The sequence below is a fragment of the Jatropha curcas genome, chromosome 10, assembly GCF_041381405.1.
Source record: "Jatropha curcas cultivar XTBG-Jc1 chromosome 10, XTBG_Jcur_1.0, whole genome shotgun sequence".
In the NCBI taxonomy this organism is placed as follows: Eukaryota; Viridiplantae; Streptophyta; class Magnoliopsida; order Malpighiales; family Euphorbiaceae; genus Jatropha; species Jatropha curcas.
The window spans coordinates 24,206,335-24,218,590 of record NC_143160.1 but is presented as its reverse complement, the minus strand read 5'-3'; the positions used below and the strand labels follow the sequence as shown (position 1 = coordinate 24,218,590).

Genomic DNA, 12,256 nt, shown 5'->3' with positions numbered 1-12,256 from the left:
GACTAAATTTTCCTTGTCTTTTTTTCCTTTCTTGTTTGTTCTCTCCTTCTCTCCTTCCCCTCTATTGCGAAAACAACCTTGAGATTCTGGAGATTATGGCGGCAAAATTGCCGACTGCTGATGGGATTTTGTTTGGATTTCCAACAAGGGATAGCTGTATGGCTGTGCCAATGAAGTCATTTTTTGACTCAATTGGACAGTTGTGGCAAAAGCAAAAACTTGCTGGAAAGCCTGATGGATTCTTCATCAGTTCGGGGACACAAGGTGGCGGCCAAGAAACCACCACGTAAGTAATCTATTTCTGAAGCATTTTGCTACATTAGTTAGTATAAATGTTGGTCATTCTATTTGTCATTTGGATTACTTTCAGAGTAATTAAATTGGAAAGAAAGCTGATTATTTTATTTGTAATGGATAAGCCTAGTTAAATTACTGATTAATGAAATTGAAAATTAAAATGCTTGCTTTAACACTTGTATATTTTTACTAATTTTTTCAAATTCCTATATTCGTTTTGTTTCATTTTGGCCAGATGGACAACAATCACCCAGTTGGCTCTCTATGAGATATTTTTTGTTTCTATTTTATATACCTTTGGAGCTGGTATGTTCAAGGTGGATACTATTTGAGGAGGCACTCCGTATGCTGGTGATGGCTCAAGAGATACATATGGTAGAAAATGCAAATTTAATATGGAGATAGGAGTATTTGTGTCCTTTCATAAGACTTTTAATGAAAAATGAAAATATTAACGGAAGGACAAAATAGTTGGATTGAACCAAAATACAGAGATAAAATAGTCTATTTTAAAAAATATGAGGACAAAGTAATTAATTTTGACATAATATTGGGACACATTTATAAATTTTTCTAAATCATAGTAATTGGCCACAATTATAAAAATAATTGAATTTTAAGATTTTATTTTAATAAAAATTGTTAAAGTTCTTTATAGTGGAAAATTCAATTAATAGATGACTAAGTTTAAGGATGACACCAAGTCGGGTACTTACAAAAATTCCTTACTCGATCCAAACCCAATTAAAGAATTTAGATATATGTACTCGATTAAAATTAAACTTATAATACATAAACTTGTTTCATATGCAATTGGCATTAATTGAATGCTAATCAAACACATTTAAAGTGTGTTTACTTACAGAACATATTTTTCTGTTTTCTGTTTTCCATTTTTTATTTTCTATTTTCTATTAAAACAGTTTTTTTAAAAAATGAAAATTAGGAAGCAAAAAATGAAAAATGCATTCATTTGGTAACAATAAAAAATTATATTTTAATTTAAAAATTTCACAACCATTATTCATAACATTCATAATTAAAATAAAATATTATAAAATATCTTTAGAAATTTTTTTAAAATTTTTTTTTGAATTTTTATTATCGATTATTTATAATAATGATATCAATTTTTTATCATTTTGTAAAAAAATACAGCATATAATATATTTGCAATGAAAAAATTAATTATATATTAAAGCATAATATAATTTTTTATATTATTTAAATATTTTTATTTATTCAATAAAAATATTTTACGGAAAAAATTATTTAGAGATATTATAACTTCAATTATGAAAATAACATTTTGTAAAAATAGAAAATAGTTGGAAAATATGTATTTTGTTATAAAGGAAAACCGTGAAAAACAACTTAAAACTATTTTTCAAATCTTAGTTAAATTTTGGAAAACTGGAAAATTATTTTCTAGTTTTCTATGACTGATTTGAACACAAAACTCTGTTTTTCAATTTTCTTGAAAAACTTTTCTAAATCCAATTTTTTACAAGTGAACACACTCTTATATGTTGTTTAACACAAAATGTAAAACAGAAATCATCAAGTCACAATTTTTAAATTTCAGATAAATCAAATTTAACTTCCACCAACTAAATTCTAATCCTGAAACAACCCGAATTTTTATTTTCAAAGATTTTCCAATTAAATTTAATAAACCGACAGCTTGGAAATTTATTTTAATATTTTATTGCGAACACTGTGAGAAATCGAATCGAAAACCGATTGAAAAAGCCGAAAACCAATTGAAAATCAAAGATTTGGGTCGAATCGAACCGAATCGAACCGGTTCGACCCAAACCATCTAGAAACATCTATTTCTTTTCTTTTTATCTCCAGCGCTGCACCTCTACTTCTCATCCTCACCAGCGCCCCACCTCCACTCCACCAACACAGCCACCGCGCCTCCTCCTCCCTCTCTTCTTCTTCTTCTTCTTCTTCTTCTTTCTTTCTTTCTTTCTTTCCTTTTTCTTTCTTTCTTTCCCTTTCTTCTTCCCTGCAACTGTGTCTGCGTCACTGCCAGCAGCTCCAGCAACGTCGGCCGATCACCACCGAGCACCAGTTGCAGTCGCACCGCCTCCATCGCGCGCCAGCACGTCCTGCAACTCCTCCGCGCGCCACAGTCGGCCCTCTGCCAGGTCTGTCGCGCCTACAGCAGCAGCACCAGCTTCAAGCCTCACCGCTAGCCGCACCTCCGCCCTCTGCCAGATCACCCAGCCACCGCTGCAGCTCCCTGTCGCAGAAACACCACCAGATCGTGCCACCTTCGCCTTCCCTTGCCACTGTCAGTCGGATCGGACCACTTCTGGCGTGCGTAGCTCCGATCCAACACGAGCAAATTTCCGATCTAGCAAAAATTCGACAAAAAAAAAAATTATATTTGGGGTATAAATTAATTTAACTACATTTTCGTTAATTTAATTTTATTAATGATAGTTAATTAAATTTAGTCATTTTAGTTAGTTTAATTCTAACAATTTTAGTTGATTAACTTGATTTTAGTAATTGATTTTAGTAATCTTGAGTAATTAATTTAAATAGTATTAATTTATTGATAAATAAAATATTTAGTTAGTAATTTTAGTTGTTTAGTTAGTTTAAAATGAATTCAAAATAGTTATTGATTAATTAATATGAAGTAATTATTGATTAATAAAAATAATAGTTAGTTAAAATTAAATTCAGTATTAAATAATTTATTAGGAAATTTTGGTAATAATAAAATTTATGGAATTTAAGTGTGGATTGAAGGTAGATTATATTGTATGTAATTTTAATTTATAAATTATGGATGTAGGTTAATGTTGAGGTTGAATGTAATTTTGATATTACTATTTGGATGGAGGACGGGAAAAATTGCATTGATTGAATGCCCGACGGATGGGCTGTGTGGTTTGGAATTATTAAATAAATTGTTGATATTTTAACAGGTGGATAGTCCAATTTTTAGGGGAGATGCTGTCGAAATTTCGGTAGAAAATAAAATAAATTTCAGTAAAAAATAAAATAAATTTCGGTGGAAATTAAAATAGATTTCGGTAGGAAATAAAATAGATTTTAGAAGAAAATAAATGAAATAGAGTTAGATAGAGAAATAAAAATTTATTACAGAAAAGAAATTAAATATCGAGATTAAATTACATAGAAAAATTTAGAATATAAAATAAAATTATTTGAAGGGTAAAGAAATATTTTGTCTGATAGAGTTATTTCTTTTTGTGTCATTCTTACTTTGCTTAGATCGCCCGGGTCCATCTAGTGCTCCTCCAGGACAACATCAAAGCTAGAATTTCGCTCTCCATCACTGTGAGTAATAATAAATAATGCATATCAACACTGCATTTGCATAACATTTATTCATAAACATTATATTTTTATTTACATATTTACAATATATTACAAGTATTTTATCATATATATTATGTTACGATCATTATAATTATACTTATATATAATTGTGCATTTGGATGAAATTGGTGTAATACGTTGAAAGAATTGTTTGATTACTTGTGCTGTGCATATACTGTGCCTTGTTTGTGTGGAATTGGGATGAAGTGGGTCACCATGGGTTTGTGAGACTGTTTCTGTTATACGGATCCTGATTCTAATTTCTGTTATATTCTGATTCTGTTATATGGATCCTGATTCTGTTTCTGTTAGCCGGGTAAATGGGAGATCGGCTCCCCCGTGTGCATCTACCGTTACCGTTACTATTAACCACAGGTTGGCTTCTTTATTGGGCGCACCGGATAATCTAGATTTGATCGCAGCCCGCAGGGTGGCCTCCTGTTGTGAGCGCCTGATGATCTAGATTTGATGGAGACGACCGGGTTGCCTCCTGTTGGTATGGAAAAGAAAAGAGATAATGGAAAAACAATGAGAGGGCTGGTCAAGTGAGGATTAGACCGGTCGGCCAGTATGGGGGATCGGCTCCCTGGTGCACATGTGAGAGGATGAGCCATGTGGGAGGACGGCTCATCGGGGGTTCGGTGACTCCACTGACTAATTTCCACGTGATGTGATTATTTGAAGGTGATATTGTTTGTGGGTGCTGATGTGATGCCATATGATTGACTGTTGTGTGTTCATTCATTATACTAGGGTGCATTTTGCTTGATTGTATGTGGTGTATATTATTTATTATTATTCACTGAGTTGCAAAACTCACCCCCCCTAATAAACCTCTCAAGTACTAGGAAGCAGCGAATTCAACTGAAGCTCTGCAATCTTCTCCGCAGAGTTATAAATGTAAACTTTATATTTCTGTTATTTAATTTTGGATGTATAAATTATTCTATTATCAGAATATTATTGAACTCCGCAGTTATAGGGTCGTGTATTTCAATTGGGCCTTGCCGTATGCGTTGTTTTATAAACGGTTGGTTGTATTATTAGACACAGGAGAATTAGTATGCCCATATTATGAACGTGATTGATAATGACTAGGCCCAAACTAAATTTTATTGGAGATAATTAAAATTGGGCCGGGTTGTATAACATTTATTTACATTTATATCTTAACTTGTATGGGCTTACTGTTTCTATTAAATGGTACGGAATGTATAGTTAAGTAATTAGGCTTACTACGGGCCTCGGGAGCCTTATGTTTACCTGGGCCCTAGTGCCGGTCCGGCCCACGGAAACGGGTCGTGACAAAGGTGGTATCAGAGCATAGGTTTATAAGTTTAGAAGTAACTGCGGAGTAATTCCTGTCATGTCTTGACATAGTTTTCCTTGCTTCCCATTCAGCGTTATTCGCAGCTAGGATAAAGTCAAGTTGTTTAATGATTAAAATTTGTATCCTTGTTCTTTAGAAATGTGATTTAGTTACTGATGCTAGGGGATGGTTTAAGCAAAAAATCTTTCTATGGATTAAATAATATTCATATATAATTTAAGTAGGTAAGAAGATAAGTTATATATGATTAATAAGTTAAAGTTAAATGATGAAAGTATATTATTTTTATTTAATACGTGTTGAATATGGAATATATATATTGAAGACTGCATGAATGTTTGTATACGTGTGCCTGCGGAATTGAGAATGAGTTGCTAATTATTTAATAAGAGAACTAAATGATTTGAATTTGAGGACATTAGAATCCATTTAACTAGAGTATTGAATTAGTATATGTATTTGATGAAATTTACATGATGTTGGTTAGTAGAATTGCTTATAATTATTGAGATGAGTATTTTTCTAGATGGAATGGATATACATGATTTTTATAAGGTTTGAATATTGAAAGATTTGGTGTGATTTGCTATAATAATTGGTGATGAGTATTTTTCACAATAAATAATATTGGTGGAATTACTATATGAAGTGAGTTTTATTTATGAGTAATGACTACTTGGTAGAGTAAAGTGTATTATTGTATTTAGCAACTATTTCTTTGGTGTGTGAATATAGGGAATAATATAAATTATTGTGGTTATAAGAAACGTAAATTGTGATTCTTAGTAAGAGATAAAGTACTCTAATCTTTATGTATTTAGTGATGGATATTGTGTGGATTGTGGCATCTTATGGTTTAATATGGTATAAATAAGAATTAAAGCTAATGGTATTTAGTCATTTGATGTTTAAAATAGTTGTTGCACACTCGATGGTATATAAATTACAAACAATGATTTTTGTTTAATAGGAGATTCTATGATCCGAGAAACGACTCTATAAGGAAATTATGTAAATAGTGGGCTATGATGATTAAGTGTATTGATGAATGACATCGGACATGGAGAGATAACTGTCCAATTATTGAATTGATGTTATACTAATGAATTAGATAAGTTAGGATGGATCTAGTCCTGTTATTATATGGATATTAAGAAAAGAATCAATTACAGAAACGTGAAGAGTATAAATTAGTATGATTTAAATGAGGATAGTCAGTATTTAGAGTTTTAACAAATTAGGGTTCATGGGTAACAGGATTTGATAAAAAAAAAAAAAATTAAAAAAAAGAAGAAGAAGAATAATGATACATCAGCGGATTTAAGATAAAGACCTCTATATTTTGGGATTGAAATGCTATTATATTAGGTGATAATTATATTAGGAAAATTATAGCTTGAATATAATTTGAATATAATTTAAACATAATTTGAATATAAAGAATAGAGGAGAATAATATTTGTATAATTGAACAGTGTCTTATTATATCTTTTGAAGAATAGAGCTAGGTAGATATTAAGAATTTAAATGATCATGAATAGTAATTTTATGCTGTAAATAAATTTCAGATTTATGAAAATTTAGAAAGTTAAAAGATGCTTTAGAATAAGTAGTTAAGAATAGGTAGTTAGACAAAAAGAAGTGAAATATTATTAAAAGTAGAAAGATGGAAGATGTATACTATTGAAGGTGGGGAAATCGCTTTGAGGTTTAAAATAGTCATCACTGTCGTTGATAATTCTAATAGAATATTAAATAAATAATATAAACAAACTTATGAGTTGAGTAATCGGGTCTTTGCGAGGTGAGTTTCGAGAATTTAGTGGTACATAAATACTAACTTCAAAATCTAAAAAGAGATCAAATGTAGGAAGCTATTGAATGTGTGGTGATATACAAATAGATAAATGATTCAAGGATTGTAATCCCGATGACGAAAGAACTTAGTATTTATATTCAGAAAGAAAGACTTTCTACTTGAGAGAAAGAGATAAGAAAATTCTCACTTCTGTAACTTGATGGCATTTGGTTAGAAAATAGTTTTATGAGTTATATTAATTGAATCCACACATTGAGCTTATAAATATAGTGTGATAAGTGTTATTAATAGTAATAACTGGGAATAAGAGTTGATAAAAGATCATGGGACTTAGCTTAAGATGACAATGAATGTGAATACATGTAACTTGTTTGTGGAAAGCATATAAACATAAGGACTTTCTATTAATTAGTGCAATTCGTGCAAGATACTTGTTTTATTGGATAAAGAAGGTTAGTTATATTTATGTCCTTAGTAGAACATGGATGTAATTAAATTATTTTATTTCATTAGTAAGCTAGCTAAGTTTGAATTTACTATTTGTTTGGAACAGTGAAACTTGGTATAAGAATAAATAGGTGAATTTGGGATAGTTTAACAATTTTAGCGAGGAGAATACATGGTAGTATTTGAAAACTGAAAATATAAACTATAGGATTATTGGATGTGATAACGGTATGGTTTAAGATTATTGGAATGCTAACTCATGGGTGTCGATCAGATCATTAATAAATGAAAATTGCTCATGGAATTATTGAGATATCAATTAGGATGAGAGTCATTAAGATATTATTGGAGTCAATGTAAAGCTATTCTGAAGTTCTTAGTAATTGGTGGCAATTATGATTGAATGAATATTATTGTGTTATAAATGGCTGATGTGACATATCTTGTGGCTTAAGAGACTACTTAATTTGTTAGGTCCATTTTGAAGAATTCAATGAGGTATTAACCTTATTTAGAGTAAAGAACATAGAGAGAACATAATTAAGGTTGAAAATATTCCTACATCGTATGAGATATAAATTTTACAAATTTTGCAGGTGATAGACATTAAGATAGACTTGGAAAAAAAAAAGAATAACCTAATGATATTATTATTTGAATATTCATCGGCATAAAACAAAGGACATAGTTTAATTAGGAGTTGGATTATAGGTTTTAACATCCTTAATCTCTTACTTAGCTTGAGCAAAAAAAGGGCACTACTTGTTTAGGATTCTTGATTTCTAAATACGTTAACTTAGTTCTAAAAGATTGATTAAGGATAGATGAAATAGATAAATTGAATATAAACTACGGTTTGGAGAATTTTACATCTTGATTGTAGGCTGGATCTCTTTATGGAAGTGAGTATCATAGATTGGCGTTTACAAATTCTAGAAAATAAATGAAGAATTATCTGGCATGACAACAGCTAACTTGGCTAGTTGCATAAATTCTTGTCACAATTAGTTAAGAAATGGTATGGTATGACAAATTGGAAAGAGGAATAGAGAAGTTAAAAACTAAAATAGGGATTTGATGGTGAATTTAAATTCTCTTTATAGTTGATGTGCTACTTGTTTTTAGGGGATTCTTATTAGTAGGATTTGAAAAGAGATTGTATATCTTTCGTTGGAAAATGGTTAAGTTGTTAAATAGGTGATGTGCTTGGGATAGAAGCCAAGATCTCCTATCAGTTGATAGCAATTAGCTAGAGAAGTGTCATGATTTTGTTTGAAATAAGCTTGTAGTAGTGGCAAGAATTTGTTCTCTTTAATTGGAAATGATCACATAGTACTTAATGGCAGAATTTGATAAGAATCGAAAACTTTCTTGATTTGGCAGCCATCATCTTATTTAATTATGAACAACTTCAATGATTATGAGGGCAAATATATGGAATTGGAATTGATGGAAAATGGATGAGTCAGCCTATAGGTTTTGAATTTTAAAATAAGGAGTCCAACTTGAGATAGTAGTAAATTGGATTGAGTATGCTGATTCTTATATCAGTAAGATTAAATACTGGGTTGGTATATGAGTTTCTTATGGAGTGATGATCATTGCCTATGATAGCTAGTGAGAGAATAAATGACGATACATCAATGTAGGTCACATGATATATAGCTAACGAGATTAATAATCCTCACTTGAGCAGAGGCTATGTGGAACTTACATTCTTATGCATAACGGTGGCTACTAGAGTCAAATCTGTGCCTTGGGTTATGAATATTTTACTTGATTTGATGACTTGTAGATATAGTACAACTCAAGTTTAAATTAACTATGGTGATAAGGTAGATATCTAACTGCTCATAAGAATACTTAATATGAATGTCATAACTTTTAGCAGTTGCAGCATTATGTGAGAAGTACAGCCACTATTGTCGTAAACAACTGTTGCATCCTTGTTTCTTGTCACTTAGAAAATTCGAGGACGAATTTTTTTTAAAAGGGAGGAAGACTGAAACAACCCGAATTTTTATTTTCAAAGATTTTCCAATTAAATTTAATAAACCGACAGCTTGGAAATTTATTTTAATATTTTATTGCGAACACTGTGAGAAATCGAATCGAAAACCGATTGAAAAAGCCGAAAACCAATTGAAAATCAAAGATTTGGGTCGAATCGAACCGAATCGAACCGGTTCGACCCAAACCATCTAGAAACATCTATTTCTTTTCTTTTTATCTCCAGCGCTGCACCTCTACTTCTCATCCTCACCAGCGCCCCACCTCCACTCCACCAACACAGCCACCGCGCCTCCTCCTCCCTCTCTTCTTCTTCTTCTTCTTCTTCTTCTTTCTTTCTTTCTTTCTTTCCTTTTTCTTTCTTTCTTTCCCTTTCTTCTTCCCTGCAACTGTGTCTGCGTCACTGCCAGCAGCTCCAGCAACGTCGGCCGATCACCACCGAGCGCCAGTTGCAGTCGCACCGCCTCCATCGCGCGCCAGCACGTCCTGCAACTCCTCCGCGCGCCACAGTCGGCCCTCTGCCAGGTCTGTCGCGCCTACAGCAGCAGCACCAGCTTCAAGCCTCACCGCTAGCCGCACCTCCGCCCTCTGCCAGATCACCCAGCCACTGCTGCAGCTCCCTGTCGCAGAAACACCACCAGATCGTGCCACCTTCGCCTTCCCTTGCCACTGTCAGTCGGATCGGACCACTTCTGGCGTGCGTAGCTCCGATCCAACACGAGCAAATTTCCGATCTAGCAAAAATTCGACAAAAAAAAAAATTATATTTGGGGTATAAATTAATTTAACTACATTTTCGTTAATTTAATTTTATTAATGATAGTTAATTAAATTTAGTCATTTTAGTTAGTTTAATTCTAACAATTTTAGTTGATTAACTTGATTTTAGTAATTGATTTTAGTAATCTTGAGTAATTAATTTAAATAGTATTAATTTATTGATAAATAAAATATTTAGTTAGTAATTTTAGTTGTTTAGTTAGTTTAAAATGAATTCAAAATAGTTATTGATTAATTAATATGAAGTAATTATTGATTAATAAAAATAATAGTTAGTTAAAATTAAATTCAGTATTAAATAATTTATTAGGAAATTTTGGTAATAATAAAATTTATGGAATTTAAGTGTGGATTGAAGGTAGATTATATTGTATGTAATTTTAATTTATAAATTATGGATGTAGGTTAATGTTGAGGTTGAATGTAATTTTGATATTACTATTTGGATGGAGGACGGGAAAAATTGCATTGATTGAATGCCCGACGGATGGGCTGTGTGGTTTGGAATTATTAAATAAATTGTTGATATTTTAACAGGTGGATAGTCCAATTTTTAGGGGAGATGCTGTCGAAATTTCGGTAGAAAATAAAATAAATTTCAGTAAAAAATAAAATAAATTTCGGTGGAAATTAAAATAGATTTCGGTAGGAAATAAAATAGATTTTAGAAGAAAATAAATGAAATAGAGTTAGATAGAGAAATAAAAATTTATTACAGAAAAGAAATTAAATATCGAGATTAAATTACATAGAAAAATTTAGAATATAAAATAAAATTATTTGAAGGGTAAAGAAATATTTTGTCTGATAGAGTTATTTCTTTTTGTGTCATTCTTACTTTGCTTAGATCGCCCGGGTCCATCTAGTGCTCCTCCAGGACAACATCAAAGCTAGAATTTCGCTCTCCATCACTGTGAGTAATAATAAATAATGCATATCAACACTGCATTTGCATAACATTTATTCATAAACATTATATTTTTATTTACATATTTACAATATATTACAAGTATTTTATCATATATATTATGTTACGATCATTATAATTATACTTATATATAATTGTGCATTTGGATGAAATTGGTGTAATACGTTGAAAGAATTGTTTGATTACTTGTGCTGTGCATATACTGTGCCTTGTTTGTGTGGAATTGGGATGAAGTGGGTCACCATGGGTTTGTGAGACTGTTTCTGTTATACGGATCCTGATTCTAATTTCTGTTATATTCTGATTCTGTTATATGGATCCTGATTCTGTTTCTGTTAGCCGGGTAAATGGGAGATCGGCTCCCCCGTGTGCATCTACCGTTACCGTTACTATTAACCACAGGTTGGCTTCTTTATTGGGCGCACCGGATAATCTAGATTTGATCGCAGCCCGCAGGGTGGCCTCCTGTTGTGAGCGCCTGATGATCTAGATTTGATGGAAACGACCGGGTTGCCTCCTGTTGGTATGGAAAAGAAAAGAGATAATGGAAAAACAATGAGAGGGCTGGTCAAGTGAGGATTAGACCGGTCGGCCAGTATGGGGGATCGGCTCCCTGGTGCACATGTGAGAGGATGAGCCATGTGGGAGGACGGCTCATCGGGGGTTCGGTGACTCCACTGACTAATTTCCACGTGATGTGATTATTTGAAGGTGATATTGTTTGTGGGTGCTGATGTGATGCCATATGATTGACTGTTGTGTGTTCATTCATTATACTAGGGTGCATTTTGCTTGATTGTATGTGGTGTATATTATTTATTATTATTCACTGAGTTGCAAAACTCACCCCCCCTAATAAACCTCTCAAGTACTAGGAAGCAGCGAATTCAACTGAAGCTCTGCAATCTTCTCCGCAGAGTTATAAATGTAAACTTTATATTTCTGTTATTTAATTTTGGATGTATAAATTATTCTATTATCAGAATATTATTGAACTCCGCAGTTATAGGGTCGTGTATTTCAATTGGGCCTTGCCGTATGCGTTGTTTTATAAACGGTTGGTTGTATTATTAGACACAGGAGAATTAGTATGCCCATATTATGAACGTGATTGATAATGACTAGGCCCAAACTAAATTTTATTGGAGATAATTAAAATTGGGCCGGGTTGTATAACATTTATTTACATTTATATCTTAACTTGTATGGGCTTACTGTTTCTATTAAATGGTACGGAATGTATAGTTAAGTAATTAGGCTTACTACGGGCCTCGGGAGC

The 12,256-nt window shown here is 32.2% G+C and overlaps 1 long non-coding RNA gene across 1 annotated transcript; it reads left to right on the top strand.

The window, feature by feature from the left end:
• Positions 1-2,427: 2,427 nt before the first annotated feature.
• On the top strand, positions 2,428-11,332 carry LOC149493306 (uncharacterized). Its single transcript, XR_016322815.1, has 3 exons — positions 2,428-2,700; positions 3,556-3,621; positions 10,897-11,332. It is a non-coding gene; the product is annotated as an uncharacterized LOC149493306 (long non-coding RNA).
• The last annotated feature ends 924 nt before the right edge of the window (positions 11,333-12,256 follow it).